Source organism: Aegilops tauschii, chromosome 7 (assembly GCF_002575655.3).
Source record: "Aegilops tauschii subsp. strangulata cultivar AL8/78 chromosome 7, Aet v6.0, whole genome shotgun sequence".
NCBI classification, from domain to species: domain Eukaryota; kingdom Viridiplantae; phylum Streptophyta; class Magnoliopsida; order Poales; family Poaceae; genus Aegilops; species Aegilops tauschii.
The window spans coordinates 112,229,394-112,236,450 of NC_053041.3; positions in this window are offsets into that span (position 1 = coordinate 112,229,394).

The following is a 7,057-nucleotide window of genomic DNA, read 5'->3' on the forward strand; positions in this document are numbered from 1 at the left end:
GCCGCTGTGCAAGGCCCTTTAGTCCCGGTTCGTGGCACCAACCGGGACCAATGCCACCCTTTAGTCCCGGTTGGTGCCACCAACCGGGACCAAAGGCCGCCGGTTCCCGCCCTTTGGGCTGCTGAAAAGGGACCTTTGGTCCCGGTTGGTGGCACCAACCGGGACTAAAGGGTGGCATTGGTCCCGGTTGGTGCCACGAACCGGGACCAATGCCCTTGCTATATAACCAGGACTTGTGAAAATTTCACATCTCCCTCGCCTCCCTCGCCAGTTGCCCCCGCCGCCATGCTGCCCAAATCGCTCGCGTGCTCCTCGTCGCCGTCGCCGCCGCCGGCTGCCATCCCCGTCTCCCCGTGCCCCTGCCCCGCGCCCGAGCCCACGCCGGCCGCCGCCCCGTGCCCCTGCCCCATCCCCGAGCACGCACGGCCGTGCCCCTGCGCCCCGGCCCGCCCCCACCATTGTCGTCGTCGCCGGCGCCCGCCCCCACTGCCGCCCCTGCCTCGACGCCGCCCCTCCTCCCCGTTCGGTCCGGCTCCGGCGACCCCCTTTCCTCCTTGTCCCCTCGATCCTCTTCATATAATTTTTTAATATAATTTTTTTTCATATAATTTTTTTTCATATGCATATGTTGATTATATGGATGGATGGATGATGTATATGTTCATTATATGGATGGATGGATGATGTATGCTTTTTTTTCATATAATTTTTTTAGGCAGATTTTTAGAATTTTTTGTGTATGTATGTTATGTTTATATGTATGTATGTATGTTCATATGTATGTATGTTTATATGCAAAGAAAATGTATGAATGGTCATATGCAAAGAAAAATGTATGTATGGTCATATGCAAAGAAAATGTATGTATGTATGTTCATATGAAAGAAAAATGTATGTATGTATGTTCATATGCATATGCAAAGAAAATGTATGTTCATATGCATATGCAAAGAAAATGTATGTTCATATGCATATGCAAAGAAAATGTATGTTCATATATATGATGATATGTTCATGCATGAGTATATGTATGTATGTATGTTCTCTGTGTATATATATGTTCATGTATATATGCAAAAGATAGATTTTTAGAAAAGTTAGGATTTTTTCTGTTCATAGATTTTTTTTGTGATATTAATTATTGTAGAATATGCAAATGTTTGTATATTCATATGAACAATGCATTAGGCAAAACCTTTACTGTTTTTCGAAATTTTCTATTTGAACATTTTTTTATGAATGAGAGGAAAAAGGAAAATAAGAAGAGGAAGAAAGGAGAAGAAGAGGAGAGGAAGAAGAGGATAAATAAATAAGAAGAGAAAAAAGAAGAAAAAGAAGAGGAGAAGAAGAAAGGAATAGAAGATTTTTTCTTCTTCTCTCCTCTATTCCTTTCTTCTTCTTCTCTTTTTTTTCTTCATTTTTTTCTTCGATCTTCTCCTCTATTCCTTTTCTTCTTCTCCTTTTTTTATTTCTTTTTCGTTTTCTTATGTTTTATCGGGTCTGTCGTCGTCAATATACCCCTCTCCCGCTAACTTCAACACGAGGGGGGTTGATATACCCCCTCCCCGATAATATTATTTTCCCATGTACGTATGTCGTCGTTGTCGATATAACCCCCTCCCGATAACTTCAACACGTGGGGCGGGGGGGGGGGGGTCGATATACCCCCTCCCCGATAACATTATTTTCCCATGTATGTATGTCGTCGTTGTCGATATATATAACTCCCTTCCAGATAACTTCGACATGATGGACGGTCGATATTTATACCCCCTCTCGACCGTGATAACTTATACCGCGGGAGCACCCCCGGCCCTCTCGCTCGACCAAAACTCTCGAGGACACCCAAACCCTAGAAAAAAACGATGTCGGTCTCCTACCCCCTCCCGCCGCGCCCCTACCCTTGAAGCGTTGCCGAGGCCACCCCAAACCCGGAATAAGCTAGGTCTACGTTTGCACTAATATATCCACCTGCTGTCATGTTTGTGTAATAATTGCCATCTTGTAATATTTGCAGAAACAATGGAGCACGGACGAGACGAGCAAGCAGAAGAGGTGTTGGGGGACATAATCTTAGCCGGAGGTGATATCTTGTCGTATCTTAACGACAATGATGGTCTGGAAGAACAGGGTGAAGAAGCAGGCTACGGTGATCGAAGAGTGGAGGAGGAAAGACATGATTATGATGGCTCCGGTGACCCAATGCTGGTGCAAGAAGGAGCCCGTGGTGACGGCTCCGGTGACCGAACAGAGTCCGGCCAGGTAAATATATTAGTTAAGCCTGTGCTGACTAGCTAATTGATGCATTCATTGTTTTGGTATGTACACATATTAATTAACACTCGTCTTTCTTCTTTTTTCTAGCCCTCCGGATCGAGCACAACTGTGGTAAAGAGACAAGGCCCGAAGAGAAAGTTGCGCTCGGATGAAAGGTTTGAGATCACAGCAATCGCGCGCGACGGCCAACCGATTGAACCCATCCGGACAAAGGATGCATTTGCTGCTCAGTGCGGGGTTCTAGTTAGGGACAAGATCCCGATCAGCATCCACCAATGGTATAAGCCTAAGAAGGAAGACCCTGAGGTGTCTTATGTCAATGATATGCAGAAAGATGATCTTTGGACTGAGCTGAAGGCAAATTTCACCCTACCGCCAGAGGAGGATCCAGAGAAGCTAGTTAAAGAGCAATTAATCAAGTCTCATGCTCTTAAGAAGATGGCAGACCTATTCAGGAGGTGGAAGAATGAGCTGAAAACGTTTGTCGACAAAGAAGAGACACCAGAATTCATCGGCCGGTATGAGAAGATCAGAGATCACTGGCCTGCATTTGTGGCCCACAAGACATCGGAAAAGAGTAAGAAGATGTCAGCGAAAAACAAGAAGAATGCTGCGAAGAAGAAGCTTCACCATCGCACGGGGTCAGGTGGCTACCTCAAAGCCTGACCTAAGTGGGCCAAGGCTGAGAATGATCTGCTTGAAAAAGGGATCGAACCACAGACAATGAACTGGACAGACCGTTGCCGGACTTGGTTCTTCGGGGCTGGCGGAACCTTGGACCCTGTATCAGGGAGGTGCGTTTGGACGAACGAGCTTTTGAGAATACCAGTCAAGAAGATTCAGCAATATATCGATGCAGCGCAGGAAGGGACGTTCGTTCCAGACAGAGAGAACGACGAGCTCACAATGGCCCTCGGGAATCCTGAGCACCCTGGACGGACACGAGGCACGCCAGGCTCCGTTCTGTGGAAGGCTAGTTTTCCGGACGCGGGCGGTTACAAAAGCCAGGAGAGGAGGAAAAAAGTGGAGCAGATCCAAATTCAGAAGCTGCACGAAAGGGTTCAAGCGCTAGAGGAACGAGACGGCAATCGACATGCCGAAACTGCCCCCGAAGCTACACCGCCATCTCAGCGGAGAAGCAGCGTGGCTTCCACCGAGCTGCTTCAGCTGGAGCATGCGGCTCCTGCTAGCTACCCCGTGGATGCTATCACGGAGTCTCAACATTGCCACCTTATGGCGGAATGGCAGAACTTCAAAGTCAAGGCGGCTGTTGGCTCTGTTTTACCTCCTGAACCCGGCGCAACCTACCACTGCCGGCTGATTCCACAAGGATATGTTAGGGTGATGGTGGATGAAATAACGGAGGGATTTGAGGAGCTCCAGCTTGACCACCCTACCGGTGAAGGGGAGACTCGGCTGGGTTCTGCTCTGAAGACTCCATGCCTATGGCGGAAGGAGCTCATCAAGCTTCTGAACTAGACGGCTCTGGCGAGTAAGGGCACTCCGCCTCCTCCTCCGCCTCCTCCTCCGGCGAGTGATCAGGGCACTCAGCCTCCTTCTCCGGCGCGTGGCGGCACTCTGCCTCCTTCTCCGCCTGCGCCGGCGCGCCAGAGCAGCCAGCCTCCTCCTTCTTCGCCTCGTCAGCAAGGGCGGAAGAGACCCGCCGCCGCTGCGGCTGCTCCGGCGCGTCGTAGTCCTTCTCCTCCGCCTCGTAAGCAAGGAAAGAAGACAGCCGCAGCCGCTCCGTCTGCTCTGCCGGCGTCTAGCAGTACAGCTGCCAGAGGCGGGAGGCAATACAGATTCGGTCCTTCTCTGAAGACTCCAGAGAAGTTACCATACGAGAGGACCGAGGAGGAAACCAGGAAGATCGTGCGAGCCGAAGTGACAAACTTCTTTGAAGGGGTGAAAGCAAAGAAAAATCCACCTCCGGAGGAGAAGGTAGATCCGGTGAAAGCAAAGCGCACTCTGGCTGCCCTGACAAAACCACCAAAGTCTCCGCTGAGAGGCAACTATGAGCGCATTCTTGCAAAGACATATGCCGAAGTGGAGCGGTCGGGAAGTACTGTCAGTGATCAAAGGTTAAAAGAACGACGAGCTGGGAAAAAAAATTCCCAGCTCGGCGAACAAGCGAACCGATCGTGCCCCCCGCTCAAGGTGTCAAAAGACATCGTCGCTAATGATCCGAGGATGGTGCCCGGTTATAGCAATCTTGGAGATTACCTGCCCGACGATGTACATTATGAAATCATGGAGGTGGACGAACACGAATACCATTACGGGAAGCCTCTCGTCAAAGATGAAAGATCTCTAACAACGATGATGCGAAGATTACATGATTGGTACATGAAAACCTGCAGAGAGTCTGATGGGACGAGTACTTTGACGCTGAGAGTTAAACCGGAGCATGACCTCATTGGAATTGAACTGCTGAATGTTCCATTTGAGGATTTCTTCCAGTTTTACAATCAAAAGGCCCTCGATAAAACAACGATCACTTGCTACTGTCTGTAAGTAGTACTACTTCTGTCATTAAGTCTCTCTATATAGGTCAACTCTTTCATTGCATGTATTTATAATTATCCTCACTATATTATGCAGATTGAAGATCGCCGAAATGAAGAAAAGACAAATCGGTGATATTGGGTTCATTAACACAAATCTCATAGATGCATATACGGTTGAAAAACATCCCAAAGAAGCCGAGGCCAACTTGCTACAATCGTTGGTATTAAATCAAAACAAAGATATAATACTCTTTCCTTACAACTTCAAGTGAGTGTTACTGTCTTGTGCATATTCGGTTTCCCTTATTAGTCCAGGTTATGGTAATGTAGTTGATGACTTATGCATGCATGCACAGCTTCCACTATATTCTCCTAGAGATTAAGCTTGAGCAGGGAGTAGTAACCGTCTTAGACTCGAGACGAAAAGATCCCCAGGACTATGCGAACATGACTCAAATGCTCGAGAAGTAAGTTAAATCGATCATTATCCACCATATCAGCAACTTTGTTCATTTCCTGATATCAAGTAATTGTTTTCTTTGTCTGGCAGGGTTTGGAGAAAATTCACCACAAAAGCTCCGGGACTGCCGAAGAAGCTGCAATTTAATCACCCGAAAGTAAGTACTATAGTAGCAGGTTCCGCGCATCTCCTAGTGATTCAAGCGCTAGTTTCATCAATACCATTTAGCATGCTTGCTTATCAGTTTGATTGACCTCTATTTCTTGTAAAGTGGTTGTGGCAGGAATCCGGGAATAATTACTGTGGATACTACGTTTGCGAGTCCATCCGCTACACGACCTGTGAGCGGGGCTACACTGAAGAACAATATGAAGTGTGTAAGCAATAATATTCACAATTTTATTTTATTACCATCATTTGTGTTGAGTTTCATTTATTCATATATATATGTATTGACCCCCTTCTTCAAATTAGATGTTTCGGAAGCGGGATGAACTCCTAGCACCAGATCGTATGCGAGGAATTCAAGAGGAATTGGCGGCATTCTTCCTTGACCACGTGATCGCTGAAAACGGAGAATACTATGTGGACCCTGTGTTCCTACAATTTAATTAGGAGATTGTATTGTAAGAGATAATTATTGTATATATGTAGCCCGTAGTGTCGGATAGATATACGAGAACTTGTTGTTCGACCAATCTCTCGGAGAAGGAGAGGTGGTCGATATCACTTCTCTCTGTATGCATATGTTCATGACGATCTTCTGTTTCCTTCATTTGATTACTAGCTAGCGTGTCTACTCCTCTCCATACGTATATAGTACATAGCGTCGACCAAGCACGGAGATAAGAGAGGACACTTCTCTTTATTAATTAGCTAGCTAACACAATATATGAAACACCTAAATTAACCCCCCAAAACCCCTAAACCACCCCCTTTCAAAAAAAAACAAAAACCTCAGCTCCTGCCAGCTGCTGACGCGTGGATGCCTATTGATCCCGGTTGGTGACACCAACCGGGATAAAAGGCCCTGCCTATTGGTCCCGGTTGGTGGCACCAACCGGGACCAAAGGCCCCCTGCCTGGGCTGGCAGCAGCGGCCACGTGGAGAACCTTCTGTCCCGGTTCGTGTAAGAACCGGGACTAAAGGGTTAGGGCTTTAGTAACGACCCTTTAGTCCCGGTTTTAACTGGGACTAAAGGGTTAGGGCTTTAGTAACGACCCTTTAGTCCCGGTTCGAAAACCGGGACAAAAGGCCCTTACAAACTGGGGTAAAAGCCCCTTTTCCTACTAGTGGGAACACTAAGATGCACAAAATCAACCTGTGTTAGAGCCAATGGTCCTTTCCAAATGTGAAATCTTGCATGTGTTATTTATCAATTCCAAAAGGTGATGGTTGTGTTATTATGTTAGAAAAGAGGTACTTGTACAATTTTGCTACTAATTTTGGCTAACGGTTTTTCGGTTCTCATCTCTATATGGATATGCTTTTTTCAGGTTAGTGGTTTAGGAGTTCCTGCCAAGACTGGCTTTTGGAATTTATCCTCGTTTCGCCAGTTGGGCTTAACAAGGACATAATTAATTCTTTGTTGGTAATTAGAAAAAGATATCTGGTTGGATAACTTCTCTTTTGGTTAATTGATTGTTTCTGAATTTTAGTAATATTTTTTAGATTTTCTTTTTTCAGGTTAGTAGTACGGGACTTCCTGTCAAGAACGACTTTTGGAAGTTATGCTAGCTTCATCAGTTGGGATTTCTGTATAGAACTAAGATAATTTATTTTGGTGCTTGCGATGAGTATTAGACAGAGGGGTGAT